Genomic DNA, 11,196 nt, shown 5'->3' with positions numbered 1-11,196 from the left:
CCCCCAATTTTTGAAGCAATCAAGAAAGAATTTCTATATTTCTCTGCATGTGTAAGCATGAAACGTGTACAAAAGGGACAACTTGCATCTTAGGAGTCGTCTGCTGTAAACGGTTTGTTGGTATGATCCAATCAGCCTGGGTCTACACAGCCAGAAAAGGTGCCAATTTGCGTGCGTTAGATCTCGTGGCGCAACGGTAGCGCGTCTGACTCCAGATCAGAAGGTTGCGTGTTCAAATCACGTCGGGATCAGTGGTCGTTTCTTGCAGTTATGAAGTCACACAAGGTTTGTTGGGCTGTACTAGAGAGACGTAAGCTTTTGGAGAATGGGTGCTGTGGGCAACCTGAGTGTGAGCCGGCCAATCCCTTTGACCTAATAACCAAATGATATAAGTTTATTTACTTGTTACCGCAGAGTGAAAATGATTTATGTTTATGTTCGGAGATGGCGTGGCTGACATTCGGTTTTGCTCATATATGTTGACAAGTGGGGTGTGCATGAGTGTGTGTGCATGTGTGTTTGTTTGTGTGTTGTTTTGGTTGTTTGTATGTTTTTATGTGGGTTTGTCTGTATGCTTTTCTGTTAGATGTTATTTATGGTTGTTGTACAGCTCTACTTTTGATGGATGTTCAATCAGACACAACGGTTATGGTAAAAGATAGATTAATTAATAAAGGGTTACGAATAGCACATTTAAATGTCTGTAGTCTGAGAAATAAGGTTCAGGACATCTCGGAAACTCTAATAAATAATAATTTGCATATTCTGGCAATATCAGAAACACATTTAGATTCTAATATTGACAATTCACTATTGCATATAAATAGGTACAATCTGTATAGACGTGATAGAAATGCATACGGTGGTGAGGTTGCAATTTATGTTCAAAATCAAATACCTGCAAAAATAGAAATGATTTTGGTTGTGTGGGTGTAGAAGCTCTGTGGTTACAAGTGCAGTTACCACATCTTCGGCCTGTTCTAATTGGTGTTTGTTATCGACCACCTAATGTACCTATAGTTTATTTAGATAAGATTTGTACTATGTTAGACAAAGTTTGTGATACAAAATTTGAAATATATTTTTTGGGAGATTTGAATATTGATTGGCATTCGAATAACTGTTCGTTAAAAAATAAGTTGCTTTCACTAACAGAGATCTGTAATTTATCACAAGTTTTTAAAAAATCAACTAGAGTTTCTAATAGACCTGATGGCACAAAAAGAGCTACATGTATTGATCTAATTTTTACAAATGCCGTAGACTTATGTTCTAAAGTAATCTCTATGCCGGTAGGTTTTAGTGATCATAATATAGTTTCAATTAATAGGAAAACTAAGGTTCCCAAATCAGGGCAGAAAATGATTGTTAAAAGGATATTTAAATATTTTAATGAAAATGAATATTGTGAAGAAGTCAGAAATGTGGATTGGTCAAAGTTATTAGATGAGGATGATCCTGATAGAGCCTTAGAGGCCTTTATTAGTACAATAATACCAATCATGGATAAATACGCGCCATTGAGACGAATAACTGTGAGAACTATTGCTGCTCCTAGGGTAGATTTAGAACTTAAGGAGCACATAAAGATGAGAAATGAACTAAAGGCTGAAGCTATCGCATCAGGCAACAGTATCCTGTGGAATAAGTATAGGAAATAAAGAAATTATGTTACTAAACTAAACAGAACAAAAAAAAGAAATTATTATGAAAATAAGATTAAAGAGGCAAAATCAGATAGTAATAAAATTTGGAGTATGCTTAATACAATAATGGGGAGAAAAGCTAAAATAGTGCCATCTTTTATTGAAGTTGACGGGTCCTTTTTGACTAAACCCAGTGATATTGCAAATCATTTAAGTTCTTATTTCAAGAATAAAGTTATAACTTTAAGACAAGGTATGAATCTGAAACAAAAAAGTTATTCAAATAATAGAACAATATGTAATAAAATAATGGGAAATAAATCATGTAAATTTGACTTTGAAGGAGTAAGTACTACTACAGTTGAGAATTTATTAAAAGTAATGAAAGAGAAACCATCAGGTGCTGATAACCTTGATGCGAAATTATTAAAAATAGTAGCTGATGTGATTGCTTTGCCTATAAGTCATATAATAAATCTAAGTTTAGAGAAAGGCATTTTTCCTACTAGTTGGAAAGTTGCTAAAATTGTGCCTCTTATAAAGAATAATAAGGAACCATTGTCGGGAAAAAATAGTAGACCTATTAGTATTTTACCCATTTTGAGTAAGGTTACGGAAAGAATTGTTTATGATCAAATCAGTATGTATTTTAGTAAAAATGATTTAAATTCTGTTTATCAGCATGCATATAGGAAGGAACATTCTACAACAACAGCTTTAGCTCAGATAACTGAGGACTGTATAAAAGATATTGAAAATAAAAAGATTGTTGGAACAGTATTGTTAGATCTGAGTGCTGCGTTTGATGTACTTGATCATGAAATTTTGTTGGAAAAGTTAATTTGTAATGGTTTTGAAAAATCTGCTATTGAATGGATTAAAAGTTATCTTGCCAATAGGGAATTTACTGTAACATTTAATGGGAGTAATTCTGATATACAGACTTTTGATTGTGGTGTGCCTCAAGGGAGTTGCCTTGGGCCACTTTTATTTTCTATTTTTACAAATGATTTGCCTTTTGTTTTAGAGAATTCCACCATGGCTCTATATGCAGATGATTCTACGATTTATACGTCCGCACAAACACTTGTTGAACTTACAGTTTTTTACAATCACTTTGCTACTATTTTCAGAACCTTGATGTCATTTTTCACAACTCTAGATACAAAACTCAAAACGGTAATCACTTGTAACACAGGCTGTCTAGTGTTCAAAACATTGCATTGTGCATTCACATCTTTAAAGACATCTTGCACTTGCACAATCATTGTTTCAAAACACAAATTTACTGTGAAATACCATGGAAACATAACTATAGATCACCCACACACAAGCAACTGATAGTTTCACTAAGTCATTGTTTGTACAATCATTAAGTATTGTAGAAAAAAATTGGTGATACAGATTTCATTATGGTACATGTAGAGCAAATACATATCTGTAAAAGTTCTGCAGTAGTAGAGAGAATACGACAGACACATTGGAATCATTGAACAAAGTTTGTAATGTATTGATGAAAACACTACAGTACAATCACAACATAGGTCACATCATTTCACAATCTGCACTCAATCATCAGTAACAAGTTGGCAGAATTGGACAAGCAATTACAAGGGCCTGCATCTATACAGTACAGTGATAATTGGTTCATGCTCCATGCTTATTGGTTACAATGAACCTCATTATCTTGAAACTTTCATGATTTTCAGTAAACATGGAAGATTCTTTGTCTGTTTCCATACAACTATTACGAATAATGCAACAGTTACTTATCATTTTGGGCAGTTGTATTGATTGATAGTTAGATCATTGTAAGAAAATGAATAGACACTTATTTGAAATGTGATGGGTGAATAGCCTTTTGAAACAGTAGTACTTTGATGTTAAGTTGTGTCATATTGAACATGTGATTTTGGTTGAATGAACAAATGATCCAAGTTTTATGTGTATTGTATCCAAGCAATTGAGAAAAGAGTTAAGAGTTTTGAAAAATGTGCATTTTGATCTTTGGTTGTGAGTTTTGTGTCTAGAGTTGTGAAAAATGACATCAAGGTTCTGAAAATAGTAGCAAAGTGATTGTAAAAAACTGTAATACAATCTTACAAGTTGAACTTAAACTAATTGAAAATTGGATTATGGATAATAAAATGGTGATTAATGCAGAGAAAAGTAAATGTATGATACTGGGATCCAAGTATTTGTTAAAAGATCCGCTTGTGTTGAGTCTGACTGTGGGGGGTATTGTAATAGAACAGGTTACGGAGGTAAAGCTACTCGGTGTGACTGTTGACAGCTTGTTAAATTGGAATAGTCATATAAATCAAATACTGTTGAAAATGGGCAGAAGTCTGGCAGTTGTTAAGCATTGTAGAAAATTTATTCCAAATCGAGTGATGAAAATATTAGTTGAATCATTAGTTTTATCACATTTGGATTATTGTTCAATTATTTGGTCAAGTACAACTGAAGTGAATTTAAGAAAATTGCAAGTTGCTCAAAATAAAGCAGCTCGGGTAGTTTTAAGTTGTCCTTTTAGGACTAGTGTTAGAGAATTGAATACAAGGTTAGTTTGGCTGAGTGTAAAAAGTAGGATTAATTATTGTATTGTTAACTTTGTTAGAAAAATTATTGTTACAAAAATGCCAGAAATACTGTACAGCAGACTGTCTTTTTTTAGTGCTGTGCATCAATATTCCACTCGTCAGTCAACAGAGAGTCGCTTTTTGTTACCTCCGTGTCGAACCAACCTTATACAAAAGGCAGTGCTGTATAGAGCAATGGTGGCATGGAATTCTCTTCCGCAGTTTTTGATTTTGGGAATGAATGCAATGAATTTTCGTAAAAGATTAAGACTTTATCTGTTTACATTAGAATAATTATTATTATTTATATTTGTTGCTTTTCTGATATGAATGGTTAAAGAGTAGTGGTAGTATTGCTGTAACTGTGTATTGTGAGAATGAATAATGTAGAGCTGTTGTTGTTTTTGTTGTTTTTTGTTTGTTTTTATTTTTAGTACGTAGTTGTATCGTTATGTATTAATGTGTGCAATTCAATTCAATTCAATTTTATTTATATAGCGCTTTTCACAAAAGTCAATTGTTTCAAAGCAGCTTTACATAAATAGAAGCAGTGAAAAGCACAGAAAAACGACAGATAGCACAACAAAATACATGATAAGCATAAGCAGTTAAATTTGCTGCGGCTATGACTCAATATTATAAGTGCACGTATTACTAAAGCAACGTATAGAAGAGGAAGCTAGGTAAAGCCCAAAAAGGCTGCCTCCCCGGGGTGAAAAACCCCCTAGGAGAAAAAAAACCCCCGGGCTTTTATCCGAGGAAAAATAAGTCCTAGGAGGGAAAAACCCTTGGGAGAACGGAAATGGAGATTTAGCGGAGATTAAGCGGTTCTGCCGGTGATCGTTGGTCAGGCATCAGCTGGGCATAACGTTGAAGGACGGCCAGTAGATCAGAGGTGTGCCGACTTTCACATCTACCGGGACTGGGTCTGTTTGTCTCGTTGTCCTTGGGTCGAGGACGAGACAGGGAGAGAAAAACAAAATCGTATTAGCGTAGCGGCCGTTCATATGTATTGAAGTGTCACACAGTGATGTGGTTTAACTCAGCTTAGTTCCAGACAGACTAAATATTGCGGCATAATTATGTTATCCACAGTTGAGGATTTAGCAAATTGGGGGCCCAATGCGAGGGTATATATGGTAAATAAGGGTCACCTTCCGATCTTTAAGAGAAAATGAAACCTGACGACCCGTTTGACTAAGGCCTAAAGCCCCACTGTCGTCGTTAATGCAGGTTCAGTGGCAAACGGGTCTATATTGTATACCATTTACAGGACCAGGAGAAAACGCCAAAAACATCGCAACCCGACCATACGTGCTAACCCGTTTGACTAAGGCCGGAAGCCCCACTGTCGTCGTTAATGCAGGTTCAGTGGCAAACGGGTCTGTATGGCATACTATTCACAAGACACACGAAAGCGCGAAAAACGCAACCCGACCATACATACCAACCCGTTTGACTAAGGCTGGAGGCCCCACTGTCGTCGTTAATGCAGGTTCAGTGGCAAACGGGTCTGTATGGCATACTATTCACAAGACACACGAAAGCACCAAAATCGCAACCCGACCATACGTGCCAAACCGTTTGACTAAGGCCGGAAGCCCCACTGTCGTCGTTAATGCAGGTTCAGTGGCAAACGGTGGCAAACTATTTAATGCAATTCATTTTAAGTGTTCATGCAGAAAAGGTTTTTATTTATTTATTTGGTTGGTCTGTGTTATGACCGTGAGTGCTTTGTTCCGTGAAAATAACTATTGCGAGTTAAGAACCTTTACTAGACAAATTATGCGAATGCTTTGTTGAAGAGAAAAGTTTTAAGTCTAGATTTAAAATGATCGACTGTGTCTGATTCTCGGACATCGGTTGGTAAATCATTCCAGAGCTTAGGGGCTAAGTAGGAAAAGGATCTTCCACTTTTAGACACTTTTGATAGTCTAGGGATAATCAATAGGCCAGAATTTTGCGACCGTAGTGTGCGTGATGGATTGTATTCTGATAGTAATTCTCTAAGATATGAGGGTGCTAAGCCATTTAAAGCTTTGTAGGTGATTAGTGATATTTTAAATTGGATGTGATATTTAACTGGTAGCCAGTGTAAAGATGCCAGAATTGGGCTTATGTGGTCATACTTCTTAGATCGAGTAAGTACCCTTGCAGAAGCGTTTTGAACTAGCTGAAGCTTGTTGACCTGATTTGAATGGCATCTCCCGAGTAGCGAGTTACAATAGTCTATTCTAGAGGTCATAAAAGCATGAATAAGCTTCTCTGCATCAGATGTAGACAGTATATGGCGTATTTTTGAGATATTTCTAGGATGGAAGAATGCTGTGCGGCAGACGTTGGCGATATGACTATCAAAGGATAAGTTGCTGTCGAACATCACACCTAAGTTCCTAACCGTGGAAGATGGCACCACAGTACAGCCATCTATGTGCAATTTGTAATCTGACATATTATGTTTGTAGCGATTTGGTTCAATAATAAGTACCTCTGTCTTATTGGAGTTGAGCTTAAGAAAGTTATGTGCCATCCAGTCACTAACATCGCTAATGCAGTCTTTTAGCTTAGAAAACATGTGTGTTTCGCTGGGATGCGAGGAGATGTAAAGCTGGGTATCATCCGCATAGCAGTGAAAACTTATGTTATGTTTCCTGATAATGTCTCCTAGGGGTAACATGTTTAATGAGAACAGGATAGGACCTAAAACTGATCCCTGCGGTACACCGTATTTAACCAGGGAGTGATATGACTCTTCCTCATTTACATAAACAAAGTGATAGCGATTGGTTAGATATGACCTAAACCAGGCTAGCGCCTGACCACTGATACCAACATAGTTTTCTAGTCTATTGAGTAGGATTCTGTGATCTATTGTGTCAAAGGCTGCACTAAGGTCTAGTAATATAAGAATTAAGATTTCACCACGATCGGATGTTAATAGGAGGTAATTTGTAACTCTAAGCAACGCTGTCTCTGTGTTATGGTGGGGCCTGAATCCTGATTGGAACTTTTCATATGTACTATTATTTGTCAAGAATGTGCGTAACTGGCTTGCCACTACCTTTTCTAATATTTTCGAAAGAAAAGGGAGATTTGAGATTGGTCTAAAGTTATTAAGTTCTCCTTGGTCAAGCTGTGGTTTTTTAATCAGCGGTTTAATAACTGCTAGTTTGAAAGCTGTTGGAACGTATCCTATTTCTAGCGATGAGTTAAAGATATTTAGAACCGGGGTTGACACTACAGGGAATACTTCTTTAAGTAGTTTTGTGGGAACGGGGTCTAATATACAGGACGATGATTTGGATGATGTGACTGGTTTAGAGAGCTCATCTATTGTAGTAGGTTTAAATGAATCAAGATGTTCGTATGGTAGTCTAGTGTTAAGTGAACTAATGGGTAGAGTGGTGGCTGCCTGGGTAGCTACGATGTTTTCCCTAATAGCCGAAATTTTGTTAGAAAAGAAGTTCATGAAGTCGTTACTATTGTGTTGAAGTTTACTATTGGTTTCTGTTTGTTCTTTGTTTCTAGTCAGTTTCGCAACTGTGCTAAAGAGGAAACGAGGGTTATTATGATTCTCATTTATAAGCTTGCTAAGATATGTAGATCTGGCGGTTTTAATAGCCTGTCTGTAGTGTTTAACACTCTGTTTCCATGCTGCGCGCCATACTTCTAACTTTGTGCTTCTATAATTTCTTTCCATTTTTCTAGCTGCCTTTTTAAGGGCTGCGGTGTGATGGTCATACCATGGAGCTGGCGGTTTTTCTTTGAATCTCTTTTTTCGAATGGGAGCAACGGCATCCAATGTGTTAGAACAGACATTGTTTAGGTTTTCTATTTCAATATCTAGATCGTCACAGTTATCTGCTACATGTTTCATTTGGGACAGGTCTGGAAGAGTGCTAATAAAGCTATCTTTAGTGGTGGAAATTATTGTTCTGGCTAGTCGGTAGCATGTTGTAGATTGAGTGATCCTATCTAGAAGTACAGTGTATGACACAAGGTAATGGTCAGAAACTGCATCACTCTGAGGTGATATTTCGACGTCATTAATATTGAGTCAGAGTGACAGAATTAAGTCTAATGTGTGCTTACGAGTATGCGTTGGCCCTGTCACGTTTTGTCTAATATTGAGAGAATTTAGAACATCTATAAACGCACGTCCTAATGCGTCTTTTGGGTTATCCACATGGAATTAAAATCACCAACAATAAGAGCTTTATCTACAGTGACTACAAGCTCAGATAGGAAATCTGCTATTTCATTAAGGAAATCTGCATGGTGGCCCGGTGGTCTATAGATTGTCGCTAAAGCAAAAGAAAGCTGTTTCTGGTTACGATCAGTTATTTCCATATTTAACAACATTACTTCAAATGATTTAAATTTTAGCTCAGATTTTTGGTTTACTTTAAAAATTGTGTTGTATATTGTAGCTACACCACCCCCTCTCCCCTTTAATCGAGGTTCGTGTTTATAATAATAGTCTTGTGGGGTGGATTCATTTAAACTAATGTAGTCGTCTGCTTTAAGCCAGGTTTCTGTTAAACAGAGTACATCTAAGTTTTGGTCTGTAATTATTTCATTGACAATAGGTTCTTTATTGGTAAGCGATCTAATGTTAAGAAGGCCGAATTTTAACATTCGAGATTCATCTGTTAATGTATTGTTTTCTAATTTTATTTTAATCAGATTTGTACCAGATGTAACAAGCGGTGCCCTGTATTTATTTGTTCGGGGAACAGATACAGTTGAAATGTGCTGATATTTCAGTAAGATTGACTCGAAGTGCTGGGATGTAAGTGGTCTTGACATATCACGGCAGCTAACAGATGGACGGTTAAGCCGATCCGTCTGTTTCCTGACCTGGGCCCTGGATAGTCAGACTATATCAGAATTAAGACTATTGATCAGATTTTTAGTGAGTATAGCACTTCCTTCCGATGACGGATGAAGGCCATCTCAGGTTAGGAGGAATGGTCTTCCCCAGAAATGCTTCCAATTGTCTATAAACCCTACGTTATGCTGAGGGCACCACTTTGACATCCATCCATTGAGAGACACTAATCTACTATGTGTTTCATCTCCCCGGTAGGCGGGGAGGGGACCAGAGCATATTACATTGTCTGACATTGTTTTTGCAATTTCACACATCTCCTTAATATTATCTTTGGTGATTTCCGACTGGCGGAGCCTAGTGTCATTCGTGCCGGCGTGAATAACAATCTTAGAAAACTTCCGCTTAGCATTAGCCAGCACTTTAAGTTTGGATCTAATGTCAGACGTTCTGGCTCCCGGTATACAGTCGACTATGGTGTTTGGTGCCTCAATGTTAGTGTTCCTGAGTATAGAATCTCCAATGACCAGGGCACTTTTAAAAGGTGTTTCAGCTGGTATACTCCTTAGGGGATCAAATCTGTTAGAAATTGTCGTTACGTTATGGGTCTTAGAAGGACGCCTTATATGACTATGCCGCCTAACAGTCACCCAGTTTGACCGCTGACTTGACTCTGATGACGGAACCGAGCCATGTGTATTTTGATAAACACTATGCGCGCTCGATACAGTATTTGTAATATTTATATTAGCATCTGATGTCGGAACCGAGCCATTAGTCTTTTCGCTCGATAGATTATTTGCGACAGTAACATTAGCGGTTTTGCTATCCTCAACTAGCGTTCGGATGCGCGATTCTAGTTCAGCAACCTTCTCAGTTAACCTTAATACTTCAATACACTTAGTGCATGTAAACCCCTCTATGCTAACAGCAGAAGCTAAACTATACATGTGGCAAGTAGTACATGTTACAATAACAAGCGGAGTCTTACCGCTTTTTTGCTGGGCGATGGCGTCTTCCGCGTTCGGGGGACCATTTTTGTCTGTATAATGTATGGTTTTATGTTATAGGAATATATAAATTTTTTGTTGTTGAAGTCTATAGACCCCAGGAAGAATAGCTGCTGCATTTGCAGCAGCTAATGGGGATCTTAATAAACAAACAAACAAACCTCACTACTCAATCAGATAGATCAGTAGGTCACCGAGTGAATGTCCACTTTAGCACCACTGAGTCATTAAGATTTTTTCCCTCTTCGTACAGGGGAGGTAACCAATGAGGAAATACAGTAATTTGTCATGAATCAGTTTCCTCCACTTTATAATTTGCGTGAGGTCAAAAAAGGCAAATATTGGAAGAGGCGAGGAATTTTTTCACCCACTTTACTCAACACATCAACCCCACAAAGCAGTGAAGTATTTCAATCTTGAAAAGATGCAAAAGGCAGCGGCTTCCCATACCGGGAGTCGAACCCGGGCCGCCTGGGTGAAAACCAGGAATCCTAACCGCTAGACAATATGGGACAACACGCCTAACCACCTGTGTTGTGGAGGTGGAGAGAGTGGCAATTTCAGGCCTTACTGGCATTTTGCTTTCAGAACGTTGTCCTTTTGTGACTTGAGATTTTGGTGAGCAGTTATCCTGTGCCACCCGAGTGTCGGCAAGCCAGTTGTTCTGGCTGCACTGCTCAATCAGACAGATTTATGTGTCACCCCATGTTTGTCCACATTAGCACTGTTTGGCGTTAAAGATTGTTCCTTCCCTCTTTGCATCGCTGAGGAAAAAATTGAGAATATACAGTGATGTGTCAGAAATCAATTTCCTTCCACTGTTCCATCTGCAGTAGTCCACCACTTTTCCCATAATAAAAGAGTGGAGTCGCAAGCCCCCCAATTTTTGAAGCAATCCAGAAAGAATTTCTATATTTCTCTGCATGTGTAAGCATGAAACGTGTACAAAAGGGACAACTTGCATCTTAGGAGTCGTCTGCTGTAAACGGTTTATTGGGATGATCCAATCAGCCTGGGTCTACACAGCCAGAACAGGTGCCAAATGATGTTGGTTAGATCTCGTGGCGCAACGGTAGCGCGTCTGACTCCTGATCAGAAGGTTGCGTGTTCAAATCATGTCAGGATCA

The 11,196-nt window shown here is 37.9% G+C and overlaps 3 non-coding genes across 3 annotated transcripts; 2 read left to right on the top strand and 1 right to left on the bottom strand.

Annotated features, from left to right (window-relative positions):
* Positions 1-179: 179 nt before the first annotated feature.
* Positions 180-251, top strand: trnaw-cca (transfer RNA tryptophan (anticodon CCA)). Its single transcript has one exon. It is a non-coding gene; the product is annotated as a tRNA-Trp (tRNA).
* A 10,259-nt stretch (positions 252-10,510) lies between these two features.
* trnae-uuc (transfer RNA glutamic acid (anticodon UUC)) lies at positions 10,511-10,582 on the bottom strand. The gene has a single exon. It is a non-coding gene; the product is annotated as a tRNA-Glu (tRNA).
* Positions 10,583-11,124: 542 nt separating this feature from the next.
* On the top strand, positions 11,125-11,196 carry trnar-ccu (transfer RNA arginine (anticodon CCU)). Its single transcript has one exon. It is a non-coding gene; the product is annotated as a tRNA-Arg (tRNA).

The sequence above is a fragment of the Paramisgurnus dabryanus genome, chromosome 9 (genome assembly GCF_030506205.2).
Source record: "Paramisgurnus dabryanus chromosome 9, PD_genome_1.1, whole genome shotgun sequence".
NCBI lineage: Eukaryota > Metazoa > Chordata > Actinopteri > Cypriniformes > Cobitidae > Paramisgurnus > Paramisgurnus dabryanus.
The sequence above is the reverse complement of the archived record's forward strand: the minus strand, read 5'-3'. Positions and strand labels throughout refer to the sequence as shown.